General features: G+C 47.3%; 1 protein-coding gene across 1 annotated transcript in view; it reads right to left on the reverse strand.

Moving 5' to 3' along the window:
* The window catches only part of col14a1 (collagen type XIV alpha 1 chain), a 215404-nt gene extending 205096 nt beyond the window's left edge, over positions 1-10308 (reverse strand). The window contains 1 exon segment of the mRNA XM_033019102.1: positions 10125-10308. The gene's annotated coding sequence lies outside the window, so the exon portion shown is untranslated.
* Between the last annotated feature and the right edge of the window lie 10581 nt (positions 10309-20889).

Genomic DNA, 20889 nt, shown 5'->3' on the forward strand with positions numbered 1-20889 from the left:
ACTCCATCCCTCCATCGCCCCTCCCCCCACCACCCCCCCTCCCATCCACCCTCCCCTCCCTCTTCCCACCTCTCCCCCCCGCCCCTCATCATCACCCCTTTTTCCTCCCCTCTCTCCTCCCCCTCTCCCTCTCTCTCTCCCCTCCATTAGCGTGAGTGCGGGGGGGGGGAGTTAGTGTGTGACGCTGCATGTCGCCTCCCCCCCCACAACCGCACGTTGGGGGAACAGACCCAACGGGTCTGCACTTGGTCTAGTACCATTATATAAATATGTACACAAATGAATAAATAAACAGATAAGGTGCAAAACAACTGATAATGGCACAATGGGCTAAGTGTTCGGCTGGCGACCGGAAGGTGGCCGGCTCGAATCCCGCTTGGAGTGCATACTGTCGTTGTGTCCTTGGGCAAGACACTTCACCCACCTTTGCCTGTGTGTGAATGTGTGTGAATGTGTGTGAGTGATTGGTGGTGGTCGGAGGGGCCGTAGGCACAGAATGGCAGCCACACTTCCGTCAGTCTGCCCCAGGGCAGCTGTGGCTACAGAAGTAGCTTACCACCACCGAGTGTGACTGAGGAGTGAATGAATAATGCGATGTAAAGCGCCTTGAGTATTAGAAAGGCGCTATATAAATCCCATCCATTATTATTATTATTATTATTATATTAATGTTCAGAGATTTGTTTCAGTTGAGTTTAATAGCCTGATGGCTGTGGGGAAGTAGCTATTCCTGAAACTGGTTGTTGCAGTCCACAGGCTCCTGTATCTTCTACCTGAAGGTAGCGGGGAGATGAGTGTGTGGCCAGGATGGTGTGGGTCTTTGATGATACTGTTAGCCTTTTTGAGGCAGCGACTGCAATAGATCCCTCGATAGTAGGGAGGTCAGAGCCGATGATGGACTGGGCAGTGTTTATTACTTTTTGTAGTCTTTTCCGCTCCTGAGTGCTCAAGTTGCCGAACCAAGCCACGATGCAACTGGTCAGCATGCTCTCTACTGTGCACCTGTAGAAGTTAGAGAGAGTCCTCCTTGACATACCGACTCTCCGTAATCTTCTCAGGAAGAAAAATAAATAAAATCTGAACTAATCTGTAATTATTATTACCAATTTTTATTTAGCCATGTTTTATCTAGAGCTAAATTGAAACGTCTCTCCAACCTTTCAATAACAGAACAAGTAAAAAATGATAAACACTCTAAATTCAACCAAAAATGAAAAGCAAAAGTACAAGCAATAATTATGCATTTTTGATATTTACTGCCCAGTGCCAGTAGCACCATAACAAGTCCTATTCACACCCCCCTTAAATACCCATATCTGTGCCAGCTGCTCACATACTTCAATAGTAAAGCCAAAGGGCAATTTCGTTCCCTGAGGAAGATTAATATTTTCTAAAACAATCATTCTATTACTCCAATTTTTTTTTAAATTAACTGTTTTTTAATTCCCCTGGTGGGATCTGAACTCATGTCTCACTAATCCATGATGTTATGGACTGAGTTTTTTTTCCGACAGGGAGGCAGTATGGCGTAGATGGTCCAAATTACCTCCACCTCATTGATTACTAGTCCAGTGTATTCAGATGTAGGAGCATTAGGCAACAAACAGTTCAATGTACATTGTACAATAGATGCACTTCACTCAGGTTGTTTTAATATCATTAGCCACTGGCAATACGAAAGTAATAATCATTCTATGCTAATCCACCTTCAATGTATACATCTTTCCTCAGTTAACCAGCATTTGAAGATGCAGAAGTGATTCATCACATTTGCAAAACATAGACTAACTTATTCTATATCTATTTCTACAAACTCATGACACATAAGAAGCAAAGCTTTTGAAAACAATAGGCAAAATTGTGAAGAAGCCCTCACTGAGACCACCTCTTTCTCCACAATTCTGCTCTCATGCCCCCTCCCCCTAGTTCCATCGGTTCTCATGATTCACCCTATCAACCTCCGCATCCATTCTCCAACATTTCTGCAGTTTCAGAGTGATCCCACCAATAGGCTTTCTGTGCCCACCCTCTTCACGCAGAGACCAAGCAGTGACTCCTGACTTTGCTCCCCCCCTCCGCACCCAACCTTGCTGCTCCCAAGGCATTGTCTCCTAAAACCGGAGGGGATGCAGTATGTCTGCCCTTACACCTCCTTCCTTACCTTAATTCAAGGACTTAATAATAATAATAATAATAAATACTTTATTGATCCCCTCAGGGAAATTCAGATGTCCAGAAGCTCCCAACCAACAAACCCACAGATTCAAAACGAACGCAGACAGAAAATACATAGAATACAATGTGGACACTACCTGAGAGCAATAAATACTTAAAAAGACCAATAATTAACAGTTAAAAATTAATAATTGCAAAATGCATCCCCCTACAGCCTAGCGGTCCGAATTATAAAATCTAATGGCTGCAAGGGTGAAGGATCTCCTGAACCGCTCCGTTCTACAGGGCAGGGAGAGGAGCCGGTTGTTGTTCCGAGTGCTCTTTTGACTCTCCAGAATTATATGGAGGGGATGCCCGGGGTTTTTCAGGATGACCTGCACCTTGTGCCTCATACGCCTTCCAAAAAAACCCTTCCAAGTGACAGAGGTTTACATGCACCTCCAAGCCTGTCTATTGCATTTCATGCTTTCCATATGACCTTCTCTACATTGGTAAGACCATGTGTAAATTAGGCTGATGGCTGTGGGGAAGTAGCCATTCACTTTGCAGAACACGTACACTCTGTTCACCAGGGCCAGCAGGAGTTCCTGGCCATAAGCAATTTTAATTCCCCTTTCTATTCCCATATTGACCTGTCTGTCCCCAGCATCCTCCACTGCTAGAATGAGGGCTCACACAAACTAGAAGAACAACACCTAATTTTCTGCTTGGGTAACCTCCATGCCAACAGCATGAACATCGAATTCTCCAGTTCCAAGTCTTCCCACCACTTCCTCCAAGCACTCTTTTCTTTCCATTCACCCTTCTTCCATCACCAGTTCCTTTCCCCTTCTCCACTCACTCCTCCCCCAATCCTCCCTATCTCAGGCCCTCATTTTACTTCCCCTCCCCCATTACCTTTCCCTTCTCACAACCATCCAACCGTCTGGTTCTACATTTCACTTTCTGGCTTCCTTCATTATCAGAATCTACCATTTACACACTTTTATCTTCTCCACCAGCCTTGGTTACTGTAGATGATATATGCATGTGACCCTTAATATAGTTACCTCATCACTACTAACCACTCCCCATATCACAAGTATAATTACAACCTTCCCACCCACATATCGCTCCCTAGTTTCCGTGACAGACCACGTACAGCTAGTGCTCTCTGTAATGCCACAGTATGAATAAAAGTAGTAAAGTCACAGTGTGTTGATAACATTTCTTTACATGGTGTCAAACCTCTTACTCTTGTGCCTCCTGTTTATCGGTTGTTTCTTTAATTTTGCCCCAGTTTTCTGTTACCCCCTCTTTTTTCCTCGTTATGGCCACTTCTTGCCGCAAACCCGATGTGCTCGTTTTCGATGCAGACATTGCCCATCGATGGGATGTCTTTAGACGTGACTTCGACCACTATGTCACAATCGCTCATCCTGCCGCTACTCCTGCCGTCCAAGCTTCTCTACTCCTTAACCTGGCTGGTCCCAATGCCCTGGCTCGGTCAGACTTCTTCGTCTACGCTGCGGGTGAATCTGTTCGGGACCCGGTATGTTTATTGGCTAAGTTTACCGCGATTTGCGACATTCCGACTAATTGCATTTTAGAACGTTTCAAACTGTTCGGGCGGCGTCAGCACCCTGGTGAATCTGCTGAGAACTATGTTGCTGCGCTGCGACACCTGGCCAGACGGTGCCTCCTTGAGACGCTGACCCCCGAGGAGCTGACCAGGGACCTTCTGGTTTACGGTCTCCGCGATGAAAAGCTAAGGGCTGAACTTTTGCGCAAGCCCGACCTGTCTTTTAACGAGGCTATGCATGCCTGCCATTTAGCCGAAGCCGTCACTTCGGCAGTGTCTCCGGCTGATCAGGACATTAACTTTGCCAGCGTTACCCGCCCTTGGCAGAACCCTACCCCACCACGACCCCCGAGGTCCGGCACTGCTCCCGGGGGACGCGCCCAGCTAAGGTGCCCCAATTGTAACTTTGCCACTCATCAGTACAATGTATGCCCTGCTTTGGGCAAAACGTGCAATTACTGCAAGAAACTAAACCATTTTTCTGCTGCCTGCCGTTCCCGTGGGAAACCTCCTGCTGCTCCAAGGTGTATGTTAAACAACTTGGATCAAACTGATAGCGAGCTCGGTTCCCAGTACCATCTCAATGCACTCCCTGTATCTGAATCTGGGTCCTCTCAGGGGGAGACCAGCATTTTTTCTGTGTTGGATGCACCTGCAGTGATAACAGACCCTTCAGTTCGTGTAACTGTGAACAACTCGACCTTCACCGCGAAGTTAGATATCGGAGCTGTTGCGAATGTTATGTCAACAATCCTCTTCAATAAGATTAGGTCTACTGAGCAAGTTACTTCTGATCGCTCCACTTTGCACGCATACGGGGGAGGGGTTCTTGTTCCTGTGGGAAAGGCAACTCTGCGCTGCAAGATACTGGAGACCTCTCGGCCCCTCACTTTCTATCTTCTCGATTCCAACTGCATGACCCTGCTGGGCAACCAAGCATGCCAGGACCTGGGCCTGGTCTCCTTCCACCGTGACATCCACAAGGTGCAGGCCCTAATGGACCCGTTGGCTGAATATCCTGACCGCTTTGATGACGAGCTGGGCAAGCTGCCCTACAACTACAAGATTGTCGTCGACCGCAAGGTCGAGCCAGTGGTCCGTGCGCCACACCGTGTCTCCTTCGCCATGAAGAAAAAAGTAGAATCGACGCTGCACAGCATGGTAAAAATGGGCATCCTAAAGGCGGTCAGCGAACCCACCAAGTGGGTCTCCACCATGGTTGTTGCCGCGAAAAAGGACAAAAGCGAAATACGCATTTGCATCAACCCCAAAGACCTAAACCTTGCCATCAAACGCCCGCACTACCCCATGAGAACAGTAGAGGACGTCGCTGCACAGGTTGGTCCGGCCACAATCATTTCTGTCCTCGATGCCAAGAGCTCCTTCTGGCAGATACCGCTTGACGAGCATTCCTCCAACCTGACAACTTTCAGCACCCCCTTCGGCAGATTTAAGTTCCTCCGAATGCCATTCGGTATCAACTCTGCCAGCGAGGTGTTCCAACAGACAATGGAGCAACAGGTCCATTGCCGGTCTACCATGTGCCATCATCGTTGACGACATCCTGGTCTACGGTAAGGATGTCGCTGAGCACGATTTCAACCTCCGCCAAGTCCTAGACCGGGCCCGGAAGATCAACTTGAAACTAAACCCCAAGAAGTGCCGATTCCGCGTCCCCGAGGTCACATATGTTGGACATGTATTCACAGCCTCGGGGCTGAAACCCGACCCACAGAAAACGGCTGCCATCTCAGAGATGTCATCACCCACTGATGTGCCCAGCCTGCAACGTTTCCTGGGCATGGTAAACTACCTGGGGAAGTTCATCCCCGACCTCAGCGAGCTGAGTGCACCCCTGAGGGATTTGATAAAGAAGGACACGGCCTGGGCTTGGTTCCCTCAACACCAAAAAGCTTTCGACATCCTTAAGTCCAAGCTGATCAGTACCCCCACACTTAAATTTTTGACCTGCAACATCCCATTATTATCACCTGCGACGCCTCTCAGTTCGGGCTCGGTGCCGCTTGCCTGCAGCTCCATGACGGCCTGCAACTGCCAGTCTCCTACGCGTCCCGTACCATGACCCCTGCCGAACAGCACTACGCACAGATCGAGAAGGAGCTACTGGCCGTGGTGTTTGCCTGCTCCAAATTCGAGGACTATATACTATGCAACACTTTCACCATTGAAACAGATCACCAGCCACTTGTCACCATCCTCAACAAGTCGATCCACGTTGCCTCATCCCGCCTGCAGCGCATGATGCTGCAGCTCCAGTGTTTCACTTTCAACGTCGTTTTCCGAAAAGGCAAAGACATGTTCGTGGCCGACACGCTATCCCGCGCCCCGCTAACATCCACCGATCGCCACCCCTATGAAATGTCTGACCTGATGGTGCTCAATGTCAATATTGTCCCTTCACAGCAGATGAAGTCCCTGGTCGAGCACACTGCCGATGATCCTGCTCTGCAACAGCTTGCTGCCATCATCCAGCAGGGCTGGCCAGACCGTCATTCCGCTTTGCCGGCTGGTGCCGTGCCCTACTTCCTGGTCTGTGATGAGCTCGTACTCCACGACGGTGTGGTCGTGAAAGGACACAAGGTGGTAGTGCCTGCTGCTCTGCACGACCACTATTTTCAGGCCGCTCATAACGGTCATCCTGGGGCCGAAGCCACCTTGTCTCACGCCCAGAGCCAGTTCTACTGGCCTGGTATGGCTCAATACATCCGGGAGAGGGTCTCCTCGTGTTCCACCTGCAACAGCCTCGCCCCCCACCAGCAACGACAGCTGCTTCTGCAGCAGGCTGCACCCGAACTGCCCTGGATGGCGGTTGCCACTGACATTTTCGAGTGGCGAGGCAAACACTTCCTGGTACTTGTCGACTCCTACTCCAACTGGTTCGAGGTAGACCAGCTGCATTCCCTCACCTCTTCGGCCGTTGTCGATAAGCTGCGCCGCCATTTCTCTACCTTTGGCACCCCGGCCAGCCTGCAGTCGGACAACGGCAGCCAATTCACGAGCTCCGAGTTTAGGGCTTTCGCAACCAGCTGGAACTTCCGCCACTTCACCAGCAGCCCTGAGTACCCGCAAAGCAACGGTCTGGCCGAGAGCGCCGTTCGCAGTGCAAAGAACTTACTGGAACAATGTCGTTTGTCCAACTTTGACTTCTTTCTTGCCCTCCTCAACCTTCGCAACATATCCCGTGACCCTGTCATGGGCTCCCCTGCTCAGCGGCTCATGTCTCGCACTACCAGACCCCCGATCCCGGTGGCCCAGCGCTCACTCATCCCCTCTGTCCTCAAGCCCGCTGCTGTTCAGGAGCGCATTGCCTTTAAGCGCGATGTCCAGAAACGTTCCCATGACAAGTCCTGCCGCCCCCTGCCGCGCCTTTTCCCCGGTCAGGTTGTCCGCATGCAGACCCCCACCAGTCACTCCCGGCTCGCTACCGTAGTTGCCTCTGCTGGGTCGCCTCGGTCCTATCTCGTCGACCATGCAGGAACCATCTACCGCCGGTCCCGCCAACATCTGCGGCTCGTCAACGAGCCGCGACCACCACCCGCAGATCCTTTTGCTCCCCCGCTGCAATTTCAGCCTCCAGGCGATGCTCGGCCCATCGCTCCTCGCATGCCACGGTCTCTACCCTCCCAGCTCTATCCGTCCGCTCCTCCTCCGGTTCACCCTCCCTCGCCTGCCGCGCGCAGTCCACTGCGAGCCCCGCATCCCCGCATCCCCTCATGCCCTTGGCTTCTCCGTCCCCTCCCGGCTCCCCTGTTCCAGTTCGGCCGTCTGCACCTGTTGCCGTACTGCCTCCACTTGTTCCTGCAGGGAGGGGAGATGGCGAGATGCGAACCCGGTCGGGACGTGTTGTCAAGCCGCCTGTCCACTATGGCGATTTTGCTTAACCATTTCTAGCGCATGAGACGTGGTCGCCCTGTCACTACTTTGTCTGTCTTTCATTTCCAAGGGGAAGGATGTAGATGATATATGCATGTGACCCTTAATATAGTTACCTCATCACTACTAACCACTCCCCATATCACAAGTATAATTACAACCTCCCCACCCACATATCGCTCTCTAGTTTCCGTGACAGACCACGTACAGCTAGTGCTCTCTGTAATGCCACAGTATGAATAAAAGAAGTAAAGTCACAGTGTGTTGATAACATTTCTTTACAGTTACTATCTCCACTTTTCTCCCTATCTGACTCATCTGCCCCATCTTACCATCGCCCCACATATCCATCAATCACTAGTTCTAACGCACCCTTTCCCCTCACCTCTTTCCACCAGCTATCTCCCCCCTCTACTCCATCAAACGGAAAAAGGATTCCAACCAAAAACATTGTCTGTCCATTCCTTCCACAGATGCTGCCTTCCCCATTGAGTTCTTCCAGCAGTTTGTCTTTTTGCTTAGGATTCCAGCATCTGCACTATAGAACACAAAACAGTACAGCCAAGAACAGGCCCTTTGGCCCACATTATCTGTGCTAAACAAGATGCCATCCATCAGTTACTTGCCTGCAGATAACCCATATCCCTCCACTCCCTGCAGATCCAGCTGTCCAGCTTTAGGCCAGCTCTCAAAGCACCTCCATTCCCCCACATCGTCAGTTTATATTTTGCCCACCTCAGCCTTGGAACATGGTACCCAATATGGCAAATATGGACCATCTCTCATTGCCCTTTAAAGTTGAGCCACCTTGTTGAACCACTGCTTTCATTGTGGTGGGGCCCTCCCATGACTTTGCTGGGATAGGGAGTTCCAACATTTTGGCCTGGCAATCATGAATGGTGATGCTCCAATGTGCACACTGGCCTTGATCTTTTCCCTAATAGTGGTCATGGAAGATGCTGCCAATGAGGCCTTGGCAAGTTATATAAACTGCATACACTACAGTCATGGTGCACTAGTGATGGGCAGAATGAATGTTCAGAGTGGTGGATTGGTTTATTCTGGATGGTGTTGAGCATCTGATTGTTAATGCAGCAGCAGTCATTAAGGAAACCTGCATTTCTTGCAATGAAGGTTGTTGCTGACCAATGGCTCACATGAAGCGGAGGCACAGTAAGAGGTAAGATATGCCCACATTTGACCTTCAGTGTCATTTCCATCTTTGTATATTGCTGTGTTCAGATGCTGAGGTGATGAAAGCGCTCTCTCCCCATACATACACACACACACACACACACAATGAAGATAATTATCTATTGGTTGGGGTCCAACATTGCACACTAGAAGATGGCTGTGGTTATTGGGAACCAGCATCCTGCTGCCACAATTGATCGTCTGAGGCCAATCACATAAAGTGGCGTGGTCAGCGCCTGGGAATCCGGCAGTAAGTAACTCACCTCCTGACACCACAGAGCTTTTCCAACATCTACCCATGTCAGGAGGGCATAGAATCATCTCTGCTTAGGTAAAAGGCCTCAAACAACACGGACAGGTGGTCAAGGGGCAAGGTCCTCGGGATTTCCCGTGGCCACACACGACCCACCTTGCCCAGCACTGGTGGCAGCCGACCAGCCCCCTACCCAACATCTATGCCCACCTTCCCCCAAACGCATGCACTGCGCTTGCTGATCACAGGTTGTTAGTGGATGGTTTTCAACTCATACCGAGTGGTGTACAACGCAAGCAAGAGTCACAAGGCTGGTCCCCAACCCAGACTAACGCCGTCTGGCCCCAGGGTGATCAGACAAGCCGGGCTAAGCCAGAGACCCTCTGCCCAAACACAGGGTCGCCGGGGGTCTCTGTGCTCGGAGGTCCGGGCTGGTCCCGTTATGGTGAGATTGGGGCTTCGACTAATCATCATAGTGGCTTCACAGGAAGAATGGCATTAAAAAATATATACATAAAAGACAATTCCCCCGATACAAAATGCTCCGTGCAAGTTCCCTGCGAATTCAAAGGCTCACGGAATGACCCAGAGGCTACGCGAGAAGCTTTGAGCGGAGTTTTGAGTCAAGTGAGCTACAGGTCCAGGCAAGGACTGCACAGCTCTCTCCTCTCTCCCCCCACCCTCCTCCTCCAACTCTCCCTCTCCCTCCGAGCAACAGACGTGCCTCGGAAGGCAGTAGCTGTGCCTGCTCCAACATGTACCAAGCAGCTTGTTACCTCCGGGTTTGATGGAGCCAGCTGCCGGTGCGAAAAGGGGACAACGTTTGTAAATATTCCCTCTCGCAGGTCCAGCGCTTTCCTTGCGGGACTTGAGCATTAGCATCGTCCCACGTTGCAGCCTCTAACAGCCGTGGGAAGGCGGACCCAGCCACAGTACTACTGATCAAAGATCCTATAGCTATAAGATCTTTGCTACTGATAGCGCAGTGATGGTCACTGTTGTACACCAGGAGAATCTTCAGCGGATATAATTAGGTTAAACGCTTACCTTGGTGAACCGTGGAGTTTATCCCAGTGGCAGGAACTTTTTTTCCAAATCTGTCTCCCCCTCTGTTTTACACACACACTCTCTCTCTTTCACTGCGTGGGACTGCGAGACCTTCTCATTCACTCCCCTCTTCGCTCCTCCTCTGGAAGTGAGAGAGAGAGACACACAAGCCCAAATCCTAACACCTCCCAACCCAACCCCACCCTCGGACCCTCTAGGTGTACACCCCGCCCACCCAGCCAATGAAAAATCCCAGCAACGCATCCCAAGCCGTGACTGGTGGCCCTTCTTTATAAACGCGTGGAGGGTTATTAGGGCCAATTCTCTGAGTTGAATATCATCCCCGCGATCACGCCTGGTGCAGCAACATGTTGCACTAATGCTTGACTCTGCCCGCGCAAAACTTTAAGCATTTGAAGCCGACCAAACCTATAAACAGGATGACAGATTTAGCCTGCTGGTTCAGTCCTTGTTTCAAGGGTATTCCTGGACCAACAAGTACTCTTGCTAGATTAATCAAGTTGTCCTCCTTTCAACCCGGTTGTAATAGTCATTATTCAAGTCACGTCAAGTTCAGTTTATTGACTTGTAAGCACAAGAATAGTTCGATTCAAGTACAATGAAAATCTTCCTTGCTGCAACACCAGAGACACAGAGACCCAGACAACACGCACAAAGATAAATTATACATAAATTACACATAAATTACACATAAATACCACGACAATGGAAAGACAGTGCAAAAAAAGCAAGATATTTGTGCAAAAATGCACAACAGGAAAGCAAGTCCATGGCAGTGCAAGAGGTGGTCCGTTGTGTTCCGTTGCTGAGGTTGGATCATGCCCCTGTCCCACTTAGGAAACCTGAACGGAAACCTCTGGAGACTTTGCGCTCCACCCAAGGTTTCCGTGCGGTTCCCGGAGGTTTTTGTCAGTCTCCCTACCTGCTTCCACTACCTGCAACCTCTGGCAACCACCTGCAACCTCCGGGAACCGCACGGAAACCTTGGGTGGGGCGCAAAGTCTCCAGAGGTTTCCGTTCAGGTTTCCTAAGTGGGACAGGGGCAGTTGTGCAGCTCGTTCAAGAGCTTGAAGGTTGTAGGAAAGTAGCTGTTTCTGAACCTGGTGCTGTGGCAATAACAATAACTACTTGCATTTACATTTACCTCCAATGGAGTCAAGAGCTTTCACACAAGACTTATCAGGCACAAACTCAAATAAACTGGGTGGACAATCAAAGGTTTGGTAGTTGTGATGGGTTGTGAGAAACACCTTAACGGGAGGGAACGGGGTAATTCCAGAACTTGCAGCTCCCGCAGCTGAAGAGACCACCAGTGGTGGAAATCAGAAATATGCAGAAGCTGGAACTGGAGGGGGCAAGGATATCTCAGGGAGCGACATTTGTACAGAACATTCAGGCCATTGGATGATCTGAACATGGGTAAAAATTCTAAAATTGACTTTGTGGGAACAATAATATTAAGGAGAACAGGCACAGCATGAATATAGGAGTCAGGATATGGATGTGAAGTTGTTATTTCCTGAAGCAGAATAGACTGGTTGTAGGTAGTGCAACCACACCTTCAATTAAAACCATCATATCCAAACTTGGGAACTGGAGAGTTGGTGTTTACAGCAGACAGCCGAGTTTTGATTAAGTTGGTGGCTGTTAGGTTTAAGGCAGAGCACCTTGGAGTTGTCAAGACTGAAGTTAACAATAAAACATGAACAAGCATTAAGGCAGCCTACAAGTTACAACAGGGTTGGAGACAGTGGCATTATGGAGGTGGTGGAGAGAATATGGGTTGTCAGATTTGGGGCAGTGCAGAGTTCGTGGAAGGTGACAGAACCTTGAAGAAATCGGTACATGGATAGGACAGGTTTAGAAGGATATGGACCAAACGCAGGCAGGTGGGACTAGTGTAGGTGGGACATGTTGGTCAATGTGGGCAAGTTGTATCCATGCTGTATGACTATAATGGATTAGAGATAGAGAAGGGTGAGATTTGGAAATGAGGATATAAAGGGGCATTGGAAAGCCTTGAGAAAGATGTCTACTAATCTGAGCTAAACGAACCTTTTGGAATCACCAAGTTTCTAATGTTAGACACATCCAAACAATCCTTGTTTAAAGATGTATGGATCCCCTGTCCCCCCCCCCCCCTCCTCACCAGTAATTCCAAACCACAATGGTTAGATTTAACAATTCCTGCTCCTTTTCAATGCCCACCATCTGAAATGTGCAGTTCAGACTCTCTGGTAGTATAACAGACTCTAATATGTTCACCTATTGACATGGCAATAACAATATTTGTCACACTAACTATCTTGTATGTCAAAAAATATTTTTTTATAGACCTCAGGAGACTCTTCAGCCATCATCCCTCTTTGAAAGAGCTACCCAGTAAATCTCTCTCCCCATTTTTTTTGTCCAAAGCCCAGTAAATGTTTTCTATTCAAGTACATACTTTTCGAAAGTTCCTGTTTAAATCTCTTTCCACTGAATTTACTGGCATTGTGTCCCTGATCACAACTCCCTGCTTGAAAAACAAAACATTTCTCATCTCCTGCCCATTGTCTTCCAATCTGTTTGCTTCGATTCCAGCTCCTTTTGCAGGTGGGAATGATTTCTTCTTATTTATTCTATCGTAAATCCCCTTGTGATTCTCAAGGAAAGTATTCTGGTAGGACTGTTTGAAAACTAGAATATCTATGCACAAACCACAAGGCAATTGTTTGTACAGTAGCATGTATAACAGGCGATGCAACACCAACTCCCCTGACAGGCAATGAGGCTGCCTAAATTCTTGGATTAGCCTGTGCCCACTTATCCAAGAACTGATCCCGTCTATAAATTCCCCCAGAAGGCGTTTAAATCTCTGGTTGCCGTTCTCTGTGGATATCTGGCAAGAACCTTTCAGTAACATTTGGAAATGTCATTCCTCACTTGTAACTAGTGCAGAGAAATTTATGTCTCTGATGACGGCAAGATTGATCGAGCCTGTCAGAATTTACTCTCAGCTCGCAAAGTAACCATGCCTCTAATACTGTCGGAAAGCATTCAGATATAGTCGTGAGCTTATAATCAGAGGTAGCATCAAAGCACAAAAGATGTTAGATATGCACAACATAAGTAACAGGGACCTTCTTCAGTTATTAGCCTGACCCGACTATTAAACATTGAGCTTGTCTAGCGGGGCTGTGATGAAATGGATTACATGTTTCACTGAAATTAGGGCCAGAGGAGAAGAAAAATGGCCAGAACCATGAGTCAATCTATTTTCAGGTTGATAAATTTGGTAAAGATCTCATTGAATGGTTGATACAGCTATGAGGGGACTGAATGGCTAACATACATTATAACATGTGGCATATATAATATTAGGTGTAGCCCTTCAGGACCAATTTTTCACAAATGTCCAACAAGCATAATTCCCCATCCTCACTGTCGGCAGAATGAGCTCACACATCTCACTCAAATAGGCCAGGAACTTCTTTCAAAAGCTAACGAACATGCAGCTAGAAGGATGATCCAGCAGCCCATGGTCTGTAGAGAAGAGCCAAGTCTGGCCCCTGCTTGCCTCCCGGGGTCCAGACAACAGGAGAGGAGGATGTAGGGAGCCGGCGATGACAGATGCACGAGCAAGGGCCGGTAAGTTAAAGAAACAGGGTCTTGCCTTCGGGTCCTCACGGTCGGCTGCGGGAAGCACTCCCGGGGCACAAAGGCTGAAGGTGGCCAGGCGAGGAGAGGGTTCGCTGGTCGATCCAGACCTAGATGACGGCTGGAGGCCCTGCTGCAGCCTGGGACTCGCATCGATCGGGTACTGCTTCAGAATACCGAGCACGTGGACTGGATTGGATTTTGGAAATGGCGCCAATACCTGACGACTTTTGCAGGCGGTCTCAGTGGACGCTTTCTATACGATTTGTACTAATCACAAAGTTTAGTGATTGTACTTAAGTATGGCAATACTTTACTGGACAAAAATAAGAATTTCACTGTATGTCTGCACATCTTACAATAAAGGACCGTTCACCATTAAAAACATCAGCCTGCTTCAACATCCATTGACTCCACATCTCCAGTTGTCTAGCAGCTCACCTGCCTTTATTTGTTGTATGTTTTAGTATTTCAGCTGAATTGTACAGCACATAGTTTTTCAGGCCACTTCTACGTCTGACCTTAAGTTGGGGGGATGACCCCATAGATTTATTAACCGTTAAATCACGCCTCACGTTTCTGTGCTGGAGAATAGTCAATAAGTTAAATTATTAGTAACGTAAAATAACATTTAGAGAGAGAGAGAGAGAGAGGTTTCCTGGATGTTAACATCTCTGATGACCCATCATAGACCGTACACATAGATGTGATTATGAAGAAGGCATACCGGTACCACTGCTAGACTGCAGAAAGTAGTGGATTCAACCCAGTCCATCATGGGCACACCATTGAAAGCATCCACATGATGCACTGCCTCAAGGAGGTGGCATCTATTATCAAGGGTCCCCACCGTCCGGGCAATTCTCACTGCTAACATCGGGCAGGAAGTACGGAGGCCTGAAGTCTCACACCACGAGGTTGAGGAATGGATACTTCCTACAACTATTAGGTTTTTAAACCAACCTGCACAACCCTAATCCTAACTCAGCAATGGGTTACCACCGACCATCGCTGGAATTACCACGGACTTACTTTCTCATTGTGCCTTGTTTTTGCAGTCTGTTTCTGTGCACTATCTTGTAGAATTTATGTATAATTAATAGTTTTGTGTGTTTCCTGAGTCTGTGCCTATGATGCTGTTGCGAGCAAGATTTTCATTGTATCTGCTGTACCTCACCATACTTGTGCATGTGACAATAATCTTGACTTGAGTTTTTTTATGTATGTACTTGGGAAGTAATGCATTTCAAACCAGTTAAAAATGTTTACATTGCAGACAAATTAGTTTCATGGTTCAAGTCTTTAAAAGAACCACATGCAACTTGGCTTATCCACATGATGTTCCCATAGCGTAAGTGTAATGTTTTGTTAAAATCAACGAGTTGAATATTAGGTTGGTCCAAATAATGTCAATGGTTTTACAACCCCTCCAAAGTAAACTATCACCTATTCCCCCTTTATAATTCCCATAAAGCCGTAGGCATGGAGAGCAAATAGCTTTACATGGGACTTCAGCCACTGAAGTTTCTTCCAACGTTTTCTGTTTTTAATGAGGAAAGAGGTTGTGTTAGGCCTAGATTCAGCAAGGTTAACACTGCAGGTTAGATGCTTTATCTCCTCTTTATCTTAATAGGAATCCACTGCCCTTTTTCACACAAAGGGTGGTGGGTGTATGGAACAAGCTGCCAGAGGTAGTTGAGGCAGGGACTATCCCAACATTTAAGAAGCGGTTAGACAGGTACATGGATAGGACAGGTTTGGAGGGATATGGACCAAAATGCTAGCAGGTGGTATTGGTGTACATGGGATATATTGGCCGGTGTGGGCAAGTTGGGATGAAGGGCCTGTTTCTACATTGTATCACTCTATGACCATGAAATTTTACCCAAAATGATGATCCACAGATATTATGTTTGTTGAAGTTGATTAAGAACCAGAGTTCCATCAGTCCTGACTAGAAGTCAGAAGCTTGTGGACTCAAATCCTGTTTCAGAATTTGGTCCACATTATTTTAAGGGAATACTCACCAGTGCAGGACAGAGGGAGTGAAACATTGCCGTAGGTGTCCTTAGGATGAGTGGAGTGTATCTGTGTCCTGGTAGATTCAAAGAATCAACAGCATTATTTGAAAAGCACCAGATAAATTCTTCCTGGGCAATCAATCACCTTCACTAGTATTAGATTATTTGCCCAGAGCTGTTTGGGTGGAGTTACTGTGTACAGATTGGCTGCTGTGATTTCTATTTTAAAACTTTCAACAGATGTAAAACATATCTGAGGCTTTAAAAGGTGCTAGCGAATCCTAAATCCCCCTTTTGATGTCACATCACAAAGCTTAGTTTCTGTTCTGTTCTGAAACACAACAACAAACAATCTGCTGGAAGAACTCATTGGGTCAGACAGCATCTGCACAGGGAAATGTCAACATTTCAGGTCCAGACCCTTCATCTGGACCGAAACATCAACAATTCCTTTCCCTCCACAGATGCTGCTCAACCCGCTGAGTTCCAGATGTCTTCTCCAGACTCCAGTATCTGCAGTTTCCTGCTTCTCTGAAACGCAGGACATTTTTTCTCAATTTCTCAAAACGTTTAAGAAACATTTAGACAGCTACATAGGTTTAGAGGGAAATGGGCAAAATGCAGGCAGGTGGGACTAGTGGAGATGGGACATGTTGGTCAGCACAGGCAAGTTGGGCCGAAGGGCCTGTTTTCACCCTGTGTTCACTCTACGATTCTATCTCTGTCCACTATTCTGTTTGGAGGGAAATTGCTCAAGAAAGATACATGGCCATTGACCCAATAATCCATCATTTCTATTTCCAGTTCTGAACTTCAAACTGATGAATTCTGCGTGTACCAGGACAATGCAGCGCAGCACAAGACCTTTTGCTCCATCATGCATATTTGTAACACCTACCGTCCCCACTCTTTCCCAGTGGCCCAGTGAATTTTCTCCCCATGTTCCCCGTCGACCCAGCTTCCACTGTTCTTAAAAGTAGCACATTCCAGCTCACAGAATCTGTGCTTCACTCCCTTGGCCCTCTTGCTAATTGCCTTAAATCAGACTCTCCTGGCTTTTTAGCAACTTTAGTAGTCAAGTGTGAAGCACTTCCCACAATGTGTGTTTCCTCTATGTTATTCCCCGCAAGGTCTGTGTGAAGCCAAGGCAAATGATCTCAGGTAAGGTTACACCAAGCTTACTTGTGTAAACACGCAGCAAATATCAATCTTCCAACTCATGGGTCAACCTGATTAACTCTGACGTGTTGCTGACGTGACAGTAAATGAGCTGGAATGAATACCTTTTGAAGGATTTTTGCCTTTTCCAAATTACTCAGCACAAGATTTCCACCAGGCAGATTAATCAAGGACATTCAAATTGCCTTTGTTGTGAGTTGGTGGATGACAGTCCTGAGTTTTATTCATAAACCTAGGTGCCCCACTGCAGAGGCCGTGGCCGAATTTCAGATCAAAGCCACTGCTGTGTTAAGGGAATACTGTTTATGAGCTCCATCCTGGAGCTCATACACAGTTGCCTGTTGGATGAGCGAACTGGAAACTTGGTCAGATCTTCCAGGTCAATACAAAATATCCCATGGCACAGTCTTGGGGAAGAGCCGGGGAAATAGTTCCTGAGTTCCCATCAACATTTTGCCCAGCACAAATAGGTAGGCTATCTGGTGATTGTCATACTGGTGATAAAAGGAGCTTGCTGTGTGTATAAACAAGGAACTGCAGATGCTAGTTTAAAAAAAAAGTTTAGTTTAGTTTAGTTTATTATCACTTCTACCGAGACACAGTTAAAAGCTTTTGTTGCCTGCTAACCAGTCAGCGGAAAGACAATATATGATTACAGTCAAGCCATTCACAGGGTAGACATATATGATACAGAGAAATATCGTGAATAATATGTGCAAGGTATAGTCCAGTAAAGTCTGATCAAAGTTAGTCCAAGGGTCTCCAATGAGTTTGCTAGTAGTTCAGGACGGCTCTCCAGTTGTTGGTAGGATGGTTCAGTTGCCTGATAACAGCTGGGAAAAAACTGTCTTTGAATCTGGAGGTGTGCGTTTTCACACTTCTATATCTATTGCCCAAGGGGAGAGGGGTGAAGTGGGCCGGGGTGCAACTCGTCCTTGATTACGTTGGTCGCCTTGCTGGGACAGCGTGAGGTGTAAATGGTAAAAACTCACAAAGTGCTGCGGTAACTCTGTCTGTCTAACTCGGTACTGCGGGTCAGGCAGGGTCTCTGGCCAACACGGATAGGTGGTGTGTCGGGTCGGGACCCTTCCTCAGACACAGCACTTGCGTACACAGACCTGCACCACTTGCTGTGTGCAACTTGATTGTCTTCTTTCCGACATTAAAACAGTGAAATACACGTGAGAAGACAAAGAGAAAATTGTTGTGTCTGAAGTGCTTTGGAGCAGCTCGGGACTGCAAGAAATAATGCAAGTGTGTTCTTTGTTTCTGTGCTGTGGCTGATCCCCGCTTGGGAGAATTGTTGGAGCCACTTTATACGAGGAGGTATGCTGGCAGACTTGACGTTCTGGCAGACTCACTGCAGCCAATACAGTCATTTCTCTGTACTCCAACACAGGAGCTGGCTGACTGCTGAAGGATTCTGTTTTTGCTGATTTCTTTTTATTCTGCTTCCCAGCATCTGCAATCTTCCCCCTTCTGTTCCTGCCTTGTACTTTCCTTGGCCCTCAATCTTTGGAGGCAGATATAAAAGATTTTAAAAATATATAATCATAATTTTTAACCGTAAGCTTATTCTTTTAAATTTCATAGCCAGCTCATCAGGATGGATGGATATGTGGTACACAAAAATGCTGGAGAAACTCAGCGGGTGCAGCGGCATCTATGGAGCGAAGGAAATAGGCAACTTTTCGGGACGAAACCCTTCTTCAGACTGGATATGTGGTTGGTTGGATATGTGTCTACTGAGTTTTTATTTTATCTTCATTTGTCATAAACCAATCTCTGTACAGAAAAACGTACTTTATTAACAGCATGATAGAATGACCAACTTATCAAGTATATCATTGATGTCTGTAAGGGAAGTGGAAGCAGATTCAATGGGGAATAGCATGAAAACATGGGTATTATATTCTCAGAGCCAATGGGAGAGAGTAGGGTGTAGGAAGCTCAAGATGGACCAAATGGCCTCATTTTATATTGATCATTCCTGTAAACATAAAATGTTTAACCTCACAATCAGAAATAGAAACTGAAAGAACGAGTTATTGAGCAAACATATGAGCAATTTTCAGTGGTGGCCCAAACTATCCGCTGATCTGCAGTCATAAATACTGTACCATGGGGTAATGTTCTAGGTGTTCGTTGTTGAATCTGTTAAAGAGACGCTCTTATCCTTCTTAAGCACAATGGAGTTTTAATCGGGAAACACTTGGAAAATGCACTGAAATTGTGTCCAACAGTGGCATCAATTGTAGCGGTGAAGTTGAGCCCTTGCTAACTTGCTGTCCTCTGGCCTGGCAAAACATCACGAATCATGGCTGCCATGCAGCCTATTGGAATGGACCCAGCACATAAATAGACCTTGAATGGAGAGCAGATTGGTGAGGATCAGGGTGGTGAGTAAGTTGGTTCTACCTCCGTGGAGGGGGGGAGGGTTAGTTGTAGTGTAGGAAATTCTCTGAGCAGATAAGAATACAAAAACGAACATCTTACAGGGGTTGTGGGAAAGAATAAAGGTTGGTGGATGAAGTCAACCTGGGTAACTTGGCAGTAAAGGAGTTTAGAAAGGAATGTAGATTTTAGAAGTAGGTCTGCTTAGGGTTTGGAAGGATGGAGGTGAGGTGAAATACTCAGGAACTGGAATGTACGGTACCCGGAGGACGAGAAGCTGAAGCCAAGAAGTCGAAGCCAAGATGCCGAACGGACATTACGTCGAAAAACCGAGATGCAGAACAGACACTCGCCGAAAGGTCACAAAGCCAAACGGACATGATGCCGAAAGGTCACAAAGCCAAACGGACATGATGCCGAAAGGACACAAAGCCAAACGGACATGATGCCGAAAGGACTCGACGCCGATAGGAAATGATGTTGAACGGACATGAAGCCGAAATGATAAATAGGTATGAAACATTTTTAAAAATCTATATTTGCTGCAAGAATTTATGTACCTTGTTACATTTTTAAATAGTTTAATTGTTGTACCTTGTACGTCTCCGGGGACAGGATTGGTCCGATGCCTTATCATTCATCGTCAAAGGTCAGTGATTGGTCCAGATCCCTGCGTCCATCTTATCACTGCCTCTGTGGCAATCGCAGCGGCTTGGAGTCACAGCCACCATTTTATAAATACAAGCTCAAGCTCCTCCCCACCCTCCCGTCTCCCCCCAGCCAGTGATGTGATGGCCGCAGGGGTGTGGACCAATCGCTGACCTTTGTCGATGACTGACAAGGTGTCGTACCAATCCCGTCCCCGGAGACGTCATGTCCGTTCGCCGTCATGGCTTTTCGACATCCATGTCCATTCGGCGTCTTGTCCGTTCAGCCTCGTGTCCGTTCAGCGTCTTGTCCATTCAGCGTCTTGTCCGTTCAGCGTCTTGTCCGTTCAGCGTCTTGTCCATTCAGCGTCTTGTCCGTTCAGCGTCTTGTCCGTTCAGCGTCATGTCCGTTCGGTATGTTGGCTTTTCAGCGTGACGTACGTTCGGCATCCTGGCTTCGGCTTCTCGTCCTTCGACGTCCTGTCCGCACATGGCATCGAGGATTAATTTTGTCTTCTAGGAAGAAGTTTAATAACATTGTACATGGAATAAAATAGTACACTACAGCATAGGAACAAGGACTTCAGCCCATAATGCCGGTATTACACATCATGTCAAGCTAATCTCCTCTGCCTGAACATGATCCAAATCCCTCCATTCTCTGCATATCCATATGCCAATCCAAAAGCCTATTAAATGCCATTATTGTATCTGCTTCCACCATCACACCCGGCTGTGCGATCCAGGCACCCACCACTCTCTGTATAAAACACTTACCCCGCACATCTTGTGAAATTCCAGATTAACACCATTCACCACCACTCTCTATCTTCTAGAAACATAGATACATAGAAAATAGGTGCA

Source organism: Amblyraja radiata, chromosome 4, assembly GCF_010909765.2.
Source record: "Amblyraja radiata isolate CabotCenter1 chromosome 4, sAmbRad1.1.pri, whole genome shotgun sequence".
Classification (NCBI taxonomy): domain Eukaryota; kingdom Metazoa; phylum Chordata; class Chondrichthyes; order Rajiformes; family Rajidae; genus Amblyraja; species Amblyraja radiata.